This window comes from Heptranchias perlo, unplaced genomic scaffold (assembly GCF_035084215.1).
Source record: "Heptranchias perlo isolate sHepPer1 unplaced genomic scaffold, sHepPer1.hap1 HAP1_SCAFFOLD_402, whole genome shotgun sequence".
Taxonomy (NCBI): Eukaryota; Metazoa; Chordata; class Chondrichthyes; order Hexanchiformes; family Hexanchidae; genus Heptranchias; species Heptranchias perlo.
In genome coordinates, this window is record NW_027139414.1 from 44,847 (window position 1) to 63,725 (window position 18,879).

Consider the following 18,879-nt stretch of genomic DNA (forward strand, 5'->3'; position numbering starts at 1 on the left):
TGTTATTCCCTCCAATATTCCCTGCTGTCTGTCCTGAATTAATCCATTTTATCCCTACACTGTGTTATTCCCTCCAATAATCCCTGCTGTCTGTCCTGAATTAATCCATTTTATCCCTACACTGTGTTATTCCCTCCAATAATCCCTGCTGTCTGTCCTGAATTAATCCATTTTATCCCTACACTGTGTTATTCCCTCCAATAATCCCTGCTGTCTGTCCTGAATTAATCCATTTTATCCCTACACTGTGTTATTTCCTCCAATAATCCCTGCTGTCTGTCCTGAATTAATCCATTTTATCCCTACACTGTGTTATTTCCTCCAATATTCACTGCTGTCTGTCCTGAATTAATCCATTTTATCCCTACACTGTGTTATTCCCTCCAATATTCCCTGCTGTCTGTCCTGAATTAATCCATTTTATCCCTACACTGTGTTATTCCCTCCAATAATCCCTGCTGTCTGTCCTGAATTAATCCATTTTATCCCTACACTGTGTTATTTCCTCCAATAATCCGTGCTGTCTGTCCTGAATTAATCCATTTTATCCCTACACTGTGTTATTTCCTCCAATATTCCCTGCTGTCTGTCCTGAATTAATCCATTTTCTCCCCACACTGTGTTATTTCCTCCAATAATCCCTGCTGTCTGTCCTGAATTAATCCATTTTATCCCTACACTGTGTTATTCCCTCCAATATTCCCTGCTGTCTGTCCTGAATTAATCCATTTTATCCCTACACTGTGTTATTTCCTCCAATATTCCCTGCTGTCTGTCCTGAATTAATCCATTTTATCCCTACACTGTGTTATTTCCTCCAATATTCCCTGCTGTCTGTCCTGAATTAATCCATTTTATCCCTACACTGTGTTATTTCCTCCAATAATCCCTGCTGTCTGTCCTGAATTCATCCATTTTATCCCTACACTGTGTTATTTCCTCCAATATTCCCTGCTGTCTGTCCTGAATTAATCCATTTTATCCCTACACTGTGTTATTTCCTCCAATATTCCCTGCTGTCTGTCCTGAATTAATCCATTTTATCCCGACACTGTGTTATTTCCTCCAATATTCCCTGCTGTCTGTCCTGAATTAATCCATTTTATCCCTACACTGTGTTATTTCCTCCAATATTCCCTGCTGTCTGTCCTGAATTAATCCATTTTATCCCTACACTGTGTTATTTCCTCCAATATTCCCTGCTGTCTGTCCTGAATTAATCCATTTTATCCCTACACTGTGTTATTTCCTCCAATAATCCCTGCTGTCTGTCCTGAATTAATCCATTTTATACCTACACTGTGTTATTTCCTCCAATAATCCCTGCTGTCTGTCCTGAATTAATCCATTTTATCCCTACACTGTGTTATTCCCTCCAATATTCCCTGCTGTCTGCCCTGAATTAATCCATTTTATCCCTACACTGTGTTATTCCCTCCAATAATCCCTGCTGTCTGTCCTGAATTAATCCATTTTATACCTACACTGTGTTATTTCCTCCAATATTCCCTGCTGTCTGCCCTGAATTAATCCATTTTATCCCTACACTGTGTTATTCCCTCCAATAATCCCTGCTGTCTGTCCTGAATTAATCCATTTTATCCCTACACTGTGTTATTTCCTCCAATAATCCCTGCTGTCTGTCCTGAATTAATCCATTTTATCCCTGCACTGTGTTATTTCCTCCAATAATCCCTGCTGTCTGTCCTGAATTAATCCATTTTATCCCTACACTGTGTTATTTCCTCCAATATTCCCTGCTGTCTGTCCTGAATTAATCCATTTTATCCCTACACTGTGTTATTTCCTCCAATAATCCCTGCTGCCTGTCCTGAATTAATCCATTTTATCCCAACACTGTGTTATTCCCTCCAATAATCCCTGCTGTCTGTCCTGAATTAATCCATTTTATCCCTACACTGTGTTATTTCCACCAATAATCCCTGCTGTCTGTCCTGAATTAATCCATTTTATCCCTACACTGTGTTATTTCCTCCAATAATCCCTGCTGTCTGTCCTGAATTAATCCATTTTATCCCTACACTGTGTTATTTCCTCCAATAATCCCTGCTGTCTGTCCTGAATTAATCCATTTTATCCCTACACTGGGTTATGTCCTCCAATAATCCCTGCTGTCTGTCCTGAATTAATCCATTTTATCCCTGCACTGTGTTATTTCCTCCAATATTCCCTGCTGTCTGTCCTGAATTAATCCATTTTATCCCTACACTGTGTTATTTCCTCCAATAATCCCTGCTGTCTGTCCTGAATTAATCCATTTTATCCCTACACTGTGTTATTTCCTCCAATAATCCCTGCTGTCTGTCCTGAATTAATCCATTTTATCCCTACACTGGGTTATTTCCTCCAATAATCCCTGCTGTCTGTCCTGAATTAATCCATTTTATCCCTACACTGTGTTATTTCCTCCAATATTCCCTGCTGTCTGTCCTGAATTAATCCATTTGATCCCTACACTGTGTTATTTCCTCCAATAATCCCTGCTGTCTGTCCTGAATTAATCCATTTTATCCCTACACTGTGTTATTTCCTCCAATATTCCCTGCTGTCTGTCCTGAATTAATCCATTTTATCCCGACACTGTGTTATTTCCTCCAATATTCCCTGCTGTCTGTCCTGAATTAATCCATTTTATCCCTACACTGTGTTATTTCCTCCAATATTCCCTGCTGTCTGTCCTGAATTAATCCATTTTATCCCTACACTGTGTTATTTCCTCCAATAATCCCTGCTGTCTGTCCTGAATTACTCCATTTTATCCCTACACTGTGTTATTTCCTCCAATAATCCCCCCTGTCTGTCCTGAATTAATCCATTTTATCCCTACACTGTGTTATTTCCTCCAATATTCCCTGCTGTCTGTCCTGAATTAATCCATTTTATCCCTACACTGTGTTATTTCCTCCAATAATCCCCCCTGTCTGTCCTGAATTAATCCATTTTATCCCTACACTGTGTTATTTCCTCCAATATTCCCTGCTGTCTGTCCTGAATTAATCCATTTTATCCCTACACTGTGTTATTTCCTCCAATATTCCCTGCTGTCTGTCCTGAATTAATCCATTTTATCCCTACACTGTGTTATTTCCTCCAATATTCCCTGCTGTCTGTCCTGAATTAATCCATTTTATCCCTACACTGTGTTATTTCCTCCAATAATCCCCCCTGTCTGTCCTGAATTAATCCATTTTATCCCTACACTGTGTTATTTCCTCCAATATTCCCTGCTGTCTGTCCTGAATTAATCCATTTTATCCCTACACTGTGTTATTTCCTCCAATAATCCCCGCTGTCTATCCTGAATTAATCCATTTTATCCCTACACTGTGATATTCCCTCCAATAATCCCTGCTGTCTGTCCTGAATTAATCCATTTTATCCCTACACTGTGTTATTTCCTCCAATATTCCCTGCTGTCTGTCCTGAATTAATCCATTTTATCCCTACACTGTGTTATTTCCTCCAATAATCCCTGCTGCCTGTCCTGAATTAATCCATTTTATCCCAACACTGTGTTATTCCCTCCAATAATCCCTGCTGTCTGTCCTGAATTAATCCATTTTATCCCTACACTGTGTTATTTCCACCAATAATCCCTGCTGTCTGTCCTGAATTAATCCATTTTATCCCTACACTGTGTTATTTCCTCCAATAATCCCTGCTGTCTGTCCTGAATTAATCCATTTTATCCCTACACTGTGTTATTTCCTCCAATAATCCCTGCTGTCTGTCCTGAATTAATCCATTTTATCCCTACACTGGGTTATGTCCTCCAATAATCCCTGCTGTCTGTCCTGAATTAATCCATTTTATCCCTGCACTGTGTTATTTCCTCCAATATTCCCTGCTGTCTGTCCTGAATTAATCCATTTTATCCCTACACTGTGTTATTTCCTCCAATAATCCCTGCTGTCTGTCCTGAATTAATCCATTTTATCCCTACACTGTGTTATTTCCTCCAATAATCCCTGCTGTCTGTCCTGAATTAATCCATTTTATCCCTACACTGGGTTATTTCCTCCAATAATCCCTGCTGTCTGTCCTGAATTAATCCATTTTATCCCTACACTGTGTTATTTCCTCCAATATTCCCTGCTGTCTGTCCTGAATTAATCCATTTGATCCCTACACTGTGTTATTTCCTCCAATAATCCCTGCTGTCTGTCCTGAATTAATCCATTTTATCCCTACACTGTGTTATTTCCTCCAATATTCCCTGCTGTCTGTCCTGAATTAATCCATTTTATCCCGACACTGTGTTATTTCCTCCAATATTCCCTGCTGTCTGTCCTGAATTAATCCATTTTATCCCTACACTGTGTTATTTCCTCCAATATTCCCTGCTGTCTGTCCTGAATTAATCCATTTTATCCCTACACTGTGTTATTTCCTCCAATAATCCCTGCTGTCTGTCCTGAATTACTCCATTTTATCCCTACACTGTGTTATTTCCTCCAATAATCCCCCCTGTCTGTCCTGAATTAATCCATTTTATCCCTACACTGTGTTATTTCCTCCAATATTCCCTGCTGTCTGTCCTGAATTAATCCATTTTATCCCTACACTGTGTTATTTCCTCCAATAATCCCCCCTGTCTGTCCTGAATTAATCCATTTTATCCCTACACTGTGTTATTTCCTCCAATATTCCCTGCTGTCTGTCCTGAATTAATCCATTTTATCCCTACACTGTGTTATTTCCTCCAATATTCCCTGCTGTCTGTCCTGAATTAATCCATTTTATCCCTACACTGTGTTATTTCCTCCAATATTCCCTGCTGTCTGTCCTGAATTAATCCATTTTATCCCTACACTGTGTTATTTCCTCCAATAATCCCCCCTGTCTGTCCTGAATTAATCCATTTTATCCCTACACTGTGTTATTTCCTCCAATATTCCCTGCTGTCTGTCCTGAATTAATCCATTTTATCCCTACACTGTGTTATTTCCTCCAATAATCCCCGCTGTCTATCCTGAATTAATCCATTTTATCCCTACACTGTGATATTCCCTCCAATAATCCCTGCTGTCTATCCTGAATTAATCCATTTTATCCCTACACTGTGTTATTCCCTCCAATAATCCCTGCTGTCTGTCCTGAATTAATCCATTTTATCCCTACACTGTGTTATTTCCTCCAATAATCCCTGCTGTCTGTCCTGAATTAATCCATTTTATCCCTACACTGTGTTATTCCCTCCAATAATCCCTGCTGTCTGTCCTGAATTATTCCATTTTATCCCTACACTGTGTTATTTCCTCCAATATTCCCTGCTGTCTGTCCTGAATTAATCCATTTTATCCCTACACTGTGTTATTCCCTCCAATATTCCCTGCTGTTTGTCCTGAATTAATCCATTTTATCCCTACACTGTGTTATTCCCTCCAATAATCCCTGCTGTCTGTCCTGAATTAATCCATTTTATCCCTACACTGTGTTATTTCCTCCAATAATCCCTGCTGTCTGTCCTGAATTAATCCATTTTATCCCTACACTGTGTTATTTCCTCCAATAATCCCTGCTGTCTGTCCTGAATTAATCCATTTTATCCCTACACTGTGTTATTTCCTCCAATATTCCCTGCTGTCTGTCCTGAATTAATCCATTTTATCCCTACACTGTGTTATTTCCTCCATTATTCCCTGCTGTCTGTCCTGAATTAATCCATTTTATCCCTACACTGTGTTATTTCCTCCAATAATCCCTGCTGTCTGTCCTGAATTAATCCATTTTATCCCGACACTGTGTTATTTCCTCCAATATTCCCTGCTGTCTGTCCTGAATTAATCCATTTTATACCTACACTGTGTTATTTCCTCCAATATTCCCTGCTGTCTGTCCTGAATTAATCCATTTTATCCCTACACTGTGTTATTTCCTCCAATATTCCCTGCTGTCTGTCCTGAATTAATCCATTTTATCCCTACACTGTGTTATTTCCTCCAATATTCCCTGCTGTCTGTCCTGAATTAATCCATTTTATCCCTACACTGTGTTATTTCCTCCAATATTCCCTGCTGTCTGTCCTGAATTAATCCATTTTATCCCTACACTGTGTTATTTCCTCCAATAATCCCTGCTGTCTGTCCTGAATTAATCCATTTTATACCTACACTGTGTTATTTCCTCCAATAATCCCTGCTGTCTGTCCTGAATTAATCCATTTTATCCCTACACTGTGTTATTCCCTCCAATATTCCCTGCTGTCTGCCCTGAATTAATCCATTTTATCCCGACACTGTGTTATTCCCTCCAATATTCCCTGCTGTCTGTCCTGAATTATTCCATTTTATCCCTACACTGTGTTATTCCCTCCAATATTCCCTGCTGTCTGTCCTGAATTAATCCATTTTATCCCTACACTGTGTTATTTCCTCCAATAATCCCTGCTGTCTGTCCTGAATTAATCCATTTTATCCCTACACTGTGTTATTTCCTCCAATAATCCCTGCTGTCTGTCCTGAATTAATCCATTTTATCCCTACACTGTGTTATTCCCTCCAATATTCCCTGCTGTCTGTCCTGAATTAATCCATTTTATCCCTACAATGTGTTATTCCCTCCAATATTCCCTGCTGTCTGTCCTGAATTAATCCATTTTATCCCTACACTGTGTTATTCCCTCCAATATTCCCTGCTGTCTGTCCTGAATTAATCCATTTTATCCCTACACTGTGTTATTCCCTCCAATAATCCCTGCTGTCTGTCCTGAATTAATCCATTTTATCCCTACACTGTGTTATTCCCTCCAATATTCCCTGCTGTCTGTCCTGAATTAATCCATTTTATCCCGACACTGTGTTATTCCCTCCAATATTCCCTGCTGTCTGTCCTGAATTAATCCATTTTTTCCCTACACTGTGTTATTCCCTCCAATAATCCCTGCTGTCTGTCCTGAATTAATCCATTTTATCCCTACACTGTGTTATTTCCTCCAATATTCCCTGCTGTCTGTCCTGAATTAATCCATTTTATCCCTACACTGTGTTATTTCCTCCAATAATCCCTGCTGTCTGTCCTGAATTAATCCATTTTATCCCTACACTGTGTTATTCCCTCCAATAATCCCTGCTGTCTGTCCTGAATTAATCCATTTTATCCCTACACTGTGTTATTTCCTCCAATATTCCCTGCTGTCTGTCCTGAATTAATCCATTTTATCCCTACACTGTGTTATTTCCTCCAATAATCCCTGCTGTCTGTCCTGAATTAATCCATTTTATCCCTACACTGTGTTATTCCCTCCAATAATCCCTGCTGTCTGTCCTGAATTAATCCATTTTATCCCTACACTGTGTTATTCCCTCCAATATTCCCTGCTGTCTGTCCTGAATTAATCCATTTTATCCCTACACTGTGTTATTTCCTCCAATAATCCCTGCTGTCTGTCCTGAATTAATCCATTTTATCCCTACACTGTGTTATTCCCTCCAATATTCCCTGCTGTCTGTCCTGAATTAATCCATTTTATCCCTACACTGTGTTATTCCCTCCAATAATCCCTGCTGTCTGTCCTGAATTAATCCATTTTATCCCTACACTGTGTTATTCCCTCCAATAATCCCTGCTGTCTGTCCTGAATTAATCCATTTTATCCCTACACTGTGTTATTTCCTCCAATAATCCCTGCTGTCTGTCCTGAATTAATCCATTTTATCACCACACTGTGTTATTTCCTCCAATAATCCCTGCTGTCTGTCCTGAATTAATCCATTTTATCCCTACACTGTGTTATTCCCTCCAATATTCCCTGCTGTCTGACCTGAATTAATCCATTTTATCCCTACACTGTGTTATTCCCTCCAATAATCCCTGCTGTCTGTCCTGAATTAATCCATTTTATCCCTACACTGTATTATTTCCTCCAATATTCCCTGCTGTCTGTCCTGAATTAATCCATTTTATCCCTACACTGTGTTATTCCCTCCAATAATCCCTGCTGTCTGTCCTGAATTAATCCATTTTATCCCTGCACTGTGTTATTTCCTCCAATATTCCCTGCTGTCTGTCCTGAATTAATCCATTTTATCCCTACACTGTGTTATTTCCTCCAATATTCCCTGCTGTCTGTCCTGAATTAATCCATTTTATCCCTACACTGTGTTATTTCCTCCAATATTCCCTGCTGTCTGTCCTGAATTAATCCATTTTATCCCTACACTGTGTTATTCCCTCCAATAATCCCTGCTGTCTGTCCTGAATTAATCCATTTTATCCCTACACTGTGTTATTCCCTCCAATATTCCCTGCTGTCTGTCCTGAATTAATCCATTTTATCCCTACACTGTGTTATTTCCTCCAATAATCCCTGCTGTCTGTCCTGAATTAATCCATTTTATCCCTACACTGTGTTATTTCCTCCAATATTCCCTGCTGTCTGTCCTGAATTAATCCATTTTATCCCTACACTGTGTTATTCCCTCCAATATTCCCTGCTGTCTGTCCTGAATTAATCCATTTTATCCCTACACTGTGTTATTCCCTCCAATATTCCCTGCTGTCTGTCCTGAATTAATCCATTTTATCCCTACACTGTGTTATTCCCTCCAATATTCCCTGCTGTCTGTCCTGAATTAATCCATTTTATCCCTACACTGTGTTATTCCCTCCAATATTCCCTGCTGTCTGTCCTGAATTAATCCATTTTATCCCTACACTGTGTTATTCCCTCCAATAATCCCTGCTGTCTGTCCTGAATTAATCCATTTTATCCCTACACTGTGTTATTCCCTCCAATATTCCCTGCTGTCTGTCCTGAATTAATCCATTTTATCCCTACACTGTGTTATTCCCTCCAATAATCCCTGCTGTCTGTCCTGAATTAATCCATTTTATCCCCACACTGTGTTATTTCCTCCAATATTCCCTGCTGTCTGTCCTGAATTAATCCATTTTATCCCTACACTGTGTTATTTCCTCCAATATTCCCTGCTGTCTGTCCTGAATTAATCCATTTTATCCCTACACTGTGTTATTCCCTCCAATATTCCCTGCTGTCTGTCCTGAATTAATCCATTTTATCCCTACACTGTGTTATTCCCTCCAATAATCCCTGCTGTCTGTCCTGAATTAATCCATTTTATCCCCACACTGTGTTATTTCCTCCAATATTCCCTGCTGTCTGTCCTGAATTAATCCATTTTATCCCTACACTGTGTTATTTCCTCCAATATTCCCTGCTGTCTGTCCTGAATTAATCCATTTTATCCCTACACTGTGTTATTCCCTCCAATATTCCCTGCTGTCTGTCCTGAATTAATCCATTTTATCCCTACACTGTGTTATTCCCTCCAATAATCCCTGCTGTCTGTCCTGAATTAATCCATTTTATCCCTACACTGTGTTATTCCCTCCAATATTCCCTCCTCTTTGTCCTTTATTAAAGTCCAGTTTTTCCCTCGAGTTTGACATCAATCAGGTTTAAAATTGATGCAGAGTTTCAGCCAATGAGGGAGATCCGGGCGCAGCCCCGCCCACTCGGTGCCGCAAGTCCCGCCCCTCACCCACTCCCATTGGTTGGAGGACCAACCGCCCGCTCGGTCCTCCAGCCCCTCTCCGCTCTTCCTATTGGTCCGGAGCTCCCGTCAATCACCCGGGCAGTGTGAGCTGAGCATGCGCGGCGGGCGGGGAGTGAGGCCGAGATCGTGTCGGCAACAGGTGAGAGATGGGCGGGGGGAGCGGGTTAATAAACCCCGGGGGAGGGGGCGGGGGCTTCACAAACCCCGAGTGCGGCCCCGGGCCCGAATATCAAACAGTGAACATTCTCCTCTCTCTCTCTACACTCCGGGGGCTCCGGTTTAGATCAGACCCGAAACTCAACACACGGCCCGCGGCCTCCGAGCATGCGCAGTGTCAGCGTCAAACCTCGTGACTCATCGAATCAGGGAGCGTCTGTAAATGAAGGAGAAATGGTGATCGGTCAGGGAGCGTCTGTAAATGAAGCGGAAATGGTGTTCGTTCGGGAGCGTCTGTTAATGAAGGAGATGCTGTGATCATCAGGGAGTGTCTGTAAATGAAGGAGAAACGGTGATCAGTCAGGGAGCATCTGTAAATGAAGGAGAAATTGTTATCGGTCAGGGAGCGTTTGTAAATGAAGGAGAAATGGTGATCGGTCAGGGAGCGTCTGTAAATGAAGGAGAAATTGTGATCGGTCAGGGAGCGTTTGTAAATGAAGGAGAAATGGTGATCGGTCAGGGAGCGTCTGTAAATGAAGGAGAAATGGTGACGGTCAGGGAGCGTTTGTAAATGAAGGAGAAATGGTGATCGGTCAGGGAGCGTCTGTAAATGAAGGAGAAATGGTGATCGGTCAGGGAGCGTCTGTAAATGAAGGAGAAATGGTGATTGGTCAGGGAGCGTCTGTCAATGAAGGAGAAATGGAGATCGGTCAGGGAGCGTCTGTAAATGAAGGAGAAATGGTGATCGGTCAGGGAGCGTCCATAAATGAAGGAGAAATGGAGATCGGTCAGGGAGCGTCTGTAAATGAAGGAGAAATGGGGATCGGTCAGGGAGCGTCCGTAAATGAAGGAGAAATGGAGATCGGTCAGGGAGCGTCTGTAAATGAAGGAGAAATGGTGATCGGTCAGGGAGCGTCCGTAAATGAAGGAGAAATGGAGATCGGTCAGGGAGCGTCTGTGAATGAAGGAGAAATCGTGATCAGTTGTGGAGCGTCTATAAAAGAAGGAGAAATGGTGATGAGTCGGGGAGCATCCGTTGATAAAGGACAAATGGTGATCGGTTCGGGAGCTACTCCAACCGCCTTGCAATAAATTCCATCATTCTATTTGCTTTCCTGATTGCTCGCTGTACCTGCAAGTTAACTTTCAGTGTTTCTTGTACGAGGACACCCAAATCCCTCTGAACACCAACATTTAATAGTTTCTCACCATTTAAAAAGTATTCTGTTTTTCTATTCTTCCTACCAAAGTGAATAACCTCACATTTCCCCACATAATACTCTATCTGCCACCTTCTCGCCCACTCACTTAACCTGTCCATATCCCTTTGCAGACTCTTTGTGTCCCCCTCACAACTTACTTTCCCACTTAGCTTTGTATTGTCAGCAAACTTGGATACATTACATTCGGTCCCATCATCTAAGTCATTGATATATATTGTAAACAGCTGAGGCCCAAGCACTGATCCTTGCGGCACCCACTGGTTACACTTCTCGGTCATTAATATATCTCAAAAAAGAGTCATGGTCCGAATACCAACCCCTGTGGAACATCACTGTATACTTCCTTCCAGTCTGTAAAACAACGGTTCATCACTGATCTCCACGTTCTGTCTCTCAGCCAATTTTGTATCCATTCTGCCATGGGCTTCAATTTTACCAACAGGTCCATTTGGTGGTACTTTACCAAATGCCTTTTAAATGTCCATGTGCACAACATCGAGTCACTACCCTCATCAACCCTCTCGTTATTTCATTGAAGAACTCAATCAAATTAGTCAGACATGATTTTACTTTTATCAAATCTATATTGGCTCTCATTTATTAACCCACGTTCTTCCAAGTGAGAATTAATTTTGTCCCAGATTCGGGTCTCTCGAAGTTTCCCACCACCGACGTTAGGCTGACTGGCCTGTAATTGCCGGGTTTATCCCTCTCCCACATTTATGAACAGGGGTGTGACACTTGCAATCCTCCAGTCCTCAGACACCACTCCCATATCCAAGGAGGATTGGAAGATTGTGGTCAGAGCCTCTGCTATCGACACCCTTACTTCCCTCAGTAATCGAGGAGGCATCCCATCTGGACCGAAAGACTTTTTACTTTGAGCACTGCCAATCTTTTAAGTACCTCCTCTTTATCGATTTTTATCGTCTCCAATATCAGAACTACCTCCTCCTTCACTGCTAAAATGGCAGAATCCTCTTCTCTTGTGAAGACGGATGTAAAGTAATCATTTAGTGCCTCAGCCATGCCCTCTGCCTCCACAAGAAGATCTCCTTTTTTGTCCCGAATCGACCCCGCCCTTCCTCTGACTCCCCTTTTACCATTTGTATGTTTATAAAAGACTTTTGGATTCCCTTTTATGTTTACCACCAATATATTCTCATACTCCCTCTTTGCACCTCTTATTCCCTTTTTTAGATCTCTGTACTTTCTTTGTTCAGCCTGGTTCACGACTGTATTATGAACCTTACATTCCTCATAAGCCTCCTTTTTCTGTTTCATTTTAATCTCTATCTCTTTCGTCATACAGGGAGCTCTAGCTTTGGATGCCCTTCCTTTCTCTCCCGTAGACATCTGTCTACTCTGCACCCAAACCAACTCCTCCTTGAAGGCCTCCAATCATTCAATTATTGTTCTGCCTGCCAATTTTTGATTCCAATCCACACGGACAAGATCCCTTTTTAACTCACTGGAATTTGCCCTCCTCCAGTTAAGAATTTTCACATTTGACTGCTCCTTGTCCTTTTCCGTAACTGTTCTAAACCTCATGAGATTATGATCACTGCTGCCCCACTGAAACATGCCCCACCTGCCCCACTTCATTCTCCACACCGAGCCCACTGCTGTACTCACACTTTCTCACACTCACTCTCTCACAATCACTCACACTCTCTCACACTTTCTCTCACACTCACTCTCTCACACTCACTCTCACACTCTCTCACACTCACTCTCACATTCCTCTCTCACCCTTTCACTCACGGTTTAGGGCCACTGAAAGATGATGCGATGGGTTTGGATTTCAGCACAGGGAGGAGGGAGAATGTGTGGGACGGGGATTTACAGCTTTGAGGAATGAGAGAGGAAATAATGTTCCATAGAAAGTCGAGTTATCTGATCTGAATTTCTATCCTGTACTTACATTGATAACTTTTATAAACTCCTTTAACAGGGGAGGATTTGCAGAGGGAAACTCAAATCAAAGATCACGTCAAGATCTGACAGAGTCACTCGATTCATCAGGACCTGAATATCATCGGCCTTTGAATGTGGAAGGAGAAATGTTTGTCTGTTCTATCCATGGGAGAAGATTTCAAACATCAGTGTGAGTGGAAAAGCACCGAGACACACACACACCCGAGTGAGAGTGTTCCAGTGCACTGACTGTGGAAAGAGCTTTAACCAGTTACACAGCCTGAAAAAACATCGCACCATTCACAGCGGGGAGAAACCGTACACGTGTTCTGTGTGTGGACGAGGCTTCAACTGATCGTCCAACCTGGAGAGACACAAGGACACCCGGACCATGGAGAAACCGTGGAAATGTGGGGACTGTGGGAAGGGATTCAATTACCCTTCAGAGCTGGAAACTCATCGACGCAATCACACTGGGGAGAGGCCGTTCACCTGCTCCGTGTGTGGGAAGGGATTCACTCAGTCATCCACCCTGCTGAGACACCAGCGAGTTCACTCTGATGAGAGACCTTTAAAATGTTCTGACTGTGAGAAGAGGTTTAAAAGGAAAAGTATTCTGCTGATACACCAACGCACTCACACTGGGGAGAGGCCGTTCACCTGCTCCGTGTGTGGGAAAGGATTCACTCAGTCATCCAACCTGCTGTCACACCAGCGAGTTCACACTGATGAGAGACCTTTTAAATGTTCTGACTGTAAGAAGAGGTTTAAAAGCAAAATTGAACTGCTGACACACCAACGCACTCACACTGGGGAGAGACCGTTCACCTGCTCCGTGTGTGGGAAAGGATTCACTCAGTCATCCAACCTGCTGTCACACCAGCGAGTTCACACTGATGAGAGACCTTTTAAATGTTCTGACTGTAAGAAGAGGTTTAAAAGCAAATTTAATCTGCTGAAACACCAACGCACTCACCAGCGAGTTCACACTAGGGAGAGGCCGTTCTCCTGCTCTGTGTGAAAGAAGAGATTCACTCGGTCATCCCTCCTTCTGTCACACCAGCGAGTTCACACTGAAGAGAGACCTTTAAATGTTCTGACTGTGAGAAAAGATTTAAAATCAGAAATGATCTGCTGAGACATCGACGCACTCACACTGGGGAGAGACTTTTCACCTGCTCCGTGTGTGGGAAGGGATTCACTCAGTCATCACATGTGCTGAGACACCAGCGAGTTCACATATGACTGCAGGGGTTGGATTCTGCTGTTAATCCCATCCAGGACTGAACCATGTTCATTCTGACAGTTGGGGTTTGTTTCTCTTGATGTTAATAACCCCGATAACTGGGCTAGAGTTTAATATTCTGGATATCTGTTCAATAAATCAGCTTTGTTTCAAACACTTTGTTGTAGATTTTGGTCTTTCCCACCTGAGTGTTTAACATCACCTGACTGGAGCTCAGAAAGGACAATCTGGGGGGAGGATCGTCCGGTGGGAACAGAACTTCAGCCTGGACACAGTCCTTCAGGGCCACACTGAGAGGGGCAAACGGCACTTTGGTCTTTCTCGTCTCTCTTCACTGACAGCAAAGTCACCGTGCGGCGTCCAGTCTAAAAATGACTGTGGTAATTATTCTATGAAGATTTAACCTGTTTGTGTGACAGTCCTGAGTCTACCATTTAAGGCAGGCGTTAACTCATTTAAAATAAACCCGTTTAAAATAAATGATTTAAAGTCTGAATTAAAATAGCAGAGGGAGGAGTTCCCAGGAGCCTGTTAACTGCTGGTACAATTATCCAACAGTCATTTGATCTCCAGATAAAGAAGGACCTGCAGTGTGTTTCCAGAATTCCCGGTTTTATTGATGTGTGCGTGTTAGACACCAGGATCACTAAAAATACACGATCCGGACCATCCACAGGGTGGGAGCGATCCCGACAGTTACTCTGGGATCACTCCCACTGCGGAACTCCACCACTGACCCTGCTGAAGGTTGCAGGCTCAGGGAGTGGGGCCTCCAGGAGTGGACTGTAAGATAGCTGACAAAGATATGCTGAGGTACCAGAGGAATCCTTACCAAGGAACCGTCTGGGGTTTTACCTCTCAGTGTGGGTCCAGCGGTGAATGATTCCTGACTCCCCGAACTGTCTTACATTTAACCCAGATCGGATCAGGATGAATTCAGTTTACAGGAGAATTGGGTCAAATATCACCCACAATCGAGGGAGACAAAAGCAGCCATTAGAGAAGCTCAGAGATCTTTGGAAAAGAAGATGGTGCCCAATTCTGAGAATATTAGCAAATGTCTTTCCAGCTACGTCAGGAGTCAGAAGACCATTAAAGATGCTTTAGGGCCACTGAAAGACAGTTCAGGACAGATTCCCGGGCTATGGCAGAGCTGTTGAATGACTATTTCTCATCAGTCTACACTCCTGTGGATGAGGCTCAGATTCCAGCTGTGGGATGTGCTGTCAACAATAACATCATAAATATTAAAATAGAATGGGATGTCACTTTGGATAAAATATGAACTCTCAAAATGCATTGTGCTCCAGGTCCAGATGATATCCACCCCCGGGTGTTTAAAGAGATGGGACGGGTGCTCTGTGAGCCCCTTGCCTGTATCTTCAACAGCTCAATAGAGTCAGGGATTGTCCCCTGAGATTGGAAGGGAGCTCATGTAGTTCCCATTTTCATTAAAGGGGACAAATCAGAGCCGGGGAATGACAGGCCCATCAGTGTGACCTCGATCAGAGGGAAGATGCTTGAAGGGATCCTAAGAGATGCTGTTTATGATCACGGGGAAAGAGAAGGGGCCATTAGAGATACTCAACACGGCTTCTGGGAAAGAAAATGGTGTCTTACAAACTTGCTTGAGTTTTTTGAAGAAGTTGCTGGGTTAGTGGATGAGGGTAATCCGGTTCACATTGTCTCTCTCAGGGATGTCAAACTCATTTCCTATGGTGAACCTGACCCGATATCCTGGCACTTGGCCTGGGCCACATTCAGCAAAAGTTATTAAACTCGAAATAGATGAAGATGAACTATATTGGTATTTACTTACATTTAGATTTTATTTACAGCTACTGCTGCTCCCGATACCTGGCACCTCTGAGCTTGAACTATTGCACCAACATTAAGAGTAAATGACTGGGCTGAGGCCTGTCTTGGATAAAAACATGAGGACCACTTGTCATTACAGAACTGTGTGCCCCAAACACTAACCGTGGAAGTGAATTCCACAGACTGCCTACTCCCGATGTAAAGAAGTTTTCCACACCGCCTGAGGAAGGGGAAAGCCCCCGAAAGCTTGTGGGATTAAAAATAAAATCGTTGGACTATAACTTGGTGTTGCAAAATTGTTTACAATTGTTAACCCCAGTCCATCACCGGCATCTCCACATTATATCAAGGAAAGCAGTGGTCCCAGCACCGACCCCTGGGGAACACCACTGTACACCTCCCTCCATTCCGAAAAACAACCGTTCACCTCTACACTCTGTTTCCTGTTATTTAGCCAATTCTGTATCCATGCTGCTACTGCCCCTTTTATTCCATGGGCTTCAATCTTGATGACAAACCCATTATGCGGCACATTATCTGATGCCTTTTCGAAGTCCATATACACCACATTAACTGCATTGCCCTCATCTACTCTCTGTTACCTCATCAAAAAACTGTATCAAGTTAATTAAACACGATTTGCCTTTAACAAATCCGTGCTGCCTTTCCCTAATCCTTGTCCAAGTGACTGCTAATTCTGTCCCGGATTATCGTTGCTCGAACTTTCTCCACTACCGAGGTTAAACTGACTGGTTAGCAGTTGCTGGATTTTTTCTTTCACCCTTTCTTGAACAGGGGTGTAACATTTGCAATTCTCCAGTCCTCTGGCATCACCCCCATATCTAAGGATGTTTGGAGGTTTTTTGCCAGTACCTCTGCAATTTCCACCGTTACTTCCCTCAGCAACCGAGGATGCATCCCATCCGGACCAGATGACGTATCTACTTTAAGCACAGCTCGTCTTTCCAGTACCTCCTCTTTATAAATTTTTAGCCAATCCAGTGTCTCAACTACATCTTCCTTTACTGACACTCTGGCAGCGTCTTCTTCCTTGGGAAAGACAGATGCAATGTATTTATTTAGTACCTCCGCCATGCCCACTGCCTCCCACTGCTACTAATTCGTTATAATCTGGGCCAGTGGTGCAATGGATAACGCATTCGGTTCGATTCCTACCTGGCTTGGATTTTTTTATGCAAAATTTTATGGCCTTCAATACCTTGCAAGCTGTCCTACTTGGTGGTGCTGCCTGGCTCCATACCTGGTAAGTGCCTTCTCAGTGCAGCAAGCAGTGCATCAGTGTCATAATCTGAAGGTCCTGAATTCAATCTTCAGAGAAGGTATCAAGGATTACGAAGCTTTTTTTCCATCTCTCACCTCATCTTTCCATCTTTGCTGCATCGCAAAATCAAGAACTTTTGCTTACTGCAGCACATCAAAAGATTTTCTGCCCCTTGATCTCTCTGTATCCAAACACACAGTGAAGTTTAGGAAGTCCATGGGCGATGGACTCACTGACAACACTCTTGTTTCTGTATAATTGCCCCAAGACAAACGGTGAGTGGAGAATATAATCAACGATCCCGCTACTTCTCACAGGCCAAGTGAGCGCTCCACCAGTTGAGCTAATTCCTCGTTTGCTGTTTGTAAATCGCACCTCACAGTTCCTGCCTCACACTCGCCTTCAAGCTGCTCCAAGACCAGCAGAGAAATCTTGCCTTGGGTTGCCGCTCCCTGAATATATGAAATACTTTGCTCCAATCGGCGGTATCGAGCATCAGCAAGTGAGGATCAGCAGAACGGGAAGCCGCAGTAATCATGAGTGATGCTGAGAAGAGCCCGAGCCTTCGGAAGGAAGACGAGGTCACCAGAAAGCAACAGCCGCCCGAGCTCGAGGAGCAGCGAGAGCCCTGACTGACTGACTGATCGAAGACCATTTTGCCTGAAATTGAGGGCGATTTGAAGTGTTGCTGCTCAAAGGCACTCCCTGCTGGTGAGCAGAGGGAAATGCTCGAGTGAAACAGCCGTGCTCGGGCAGACACAGAAAGCTTTTTGGTTTTGGAAAGGAAAAGAGGTGTCTTGTGCCTGAGTGGCAACATGTTAATTTGTGAGCTGCCTGTGAAGTTCAGAGAGTGACCTTGAGGTAATTGCTGCTTATTCTAAAATCACACTCACTCCTTCGAGCCGGAATTGAACCAGCGACCTAAGGATGACTTTATTTTGTTTAATTCACTACAGTCCTCCGCTCTACCAGCTGAGCTATCGAAGGGAAGTGATAAACAGTGCTGTCTTTGGTGATTGTTCACCGTGCGCCTGTTGACACGTTCAGACTCGTGGAGTCCGGTGCTGATCGAAGACTTCTTTTGCCTGAAAGCGAGAGCTGAGTGTTTTGAAGTATTGCTGCTCAAAAGCGCTCCCTGCTGGTGAGCAGAGGCAGAGCAGCCTTGTTTGGGCAGACACAGAAAGTTTTCAGGTTTGAGAAAGGAAAAGAGGCGTCCTGTGCCTTCATGGCAACATGTTAATCTGTGAGGTGCCTGTAAAGTTAAGAGAGCGACCTTGAACTAATTGCTGCTTATTGCAAAATCACACGTTCTCCTTCGATCAGGAATTGAACAAATGACGGAAGGATGACTTTGTCTTATTTTCCACGACAGTCTTGTCGCTCGACCAGCTGAGGTATCGAAGGGAAGCGGCAAAAATGTTTCACTTTGGTGATTGTTCACCGTGCACCTTTGACACACCCGGACTCGTGGATTCCAGTGCTCATGACTGAGGCTGACTCGGTACCTGCTCATACCGCAGTGCTGTGGGAGTGGGAGCTGCTCCGTGTTCTCCACAGCCTGGGCCAGTGACACAATGAATAATGGGACTGATTATTGATCTGGAGATTGTGGGTTCAAGTTTACGGAGGGTGTAAAGTGGGAGGCCGGGCCTGGAGAGCATTGGAATAGTCGAGTCTGGAGGGAAACAAAGGCACGGA

At 43.2% G+C, this 18,879-nt stretch overlaps 1 non-coding gene across 1 annotated transcript; it reads right to left on the reverse strand.

Moving 5' to 3' along the window:
• Positions 1-18,074: 18,074 nt before the first annotated feature.
• On the reverse strand, positions 18,075-18,168 carry trnay-gua (transfer RNA tyrosine (anticodon GUA)). The gene is made up of 2 exons: positions 18,132-18,168; positions 18,075-18,110 (listed from the first exon to the last, which is right to left on the reverse strand). It is a non-coding gene; the product is annotated as a tRNA-Tyr (tRNA).
• Between the last annotated feature and the right edge of the window lie 711 nt (positions 18,169-18,879).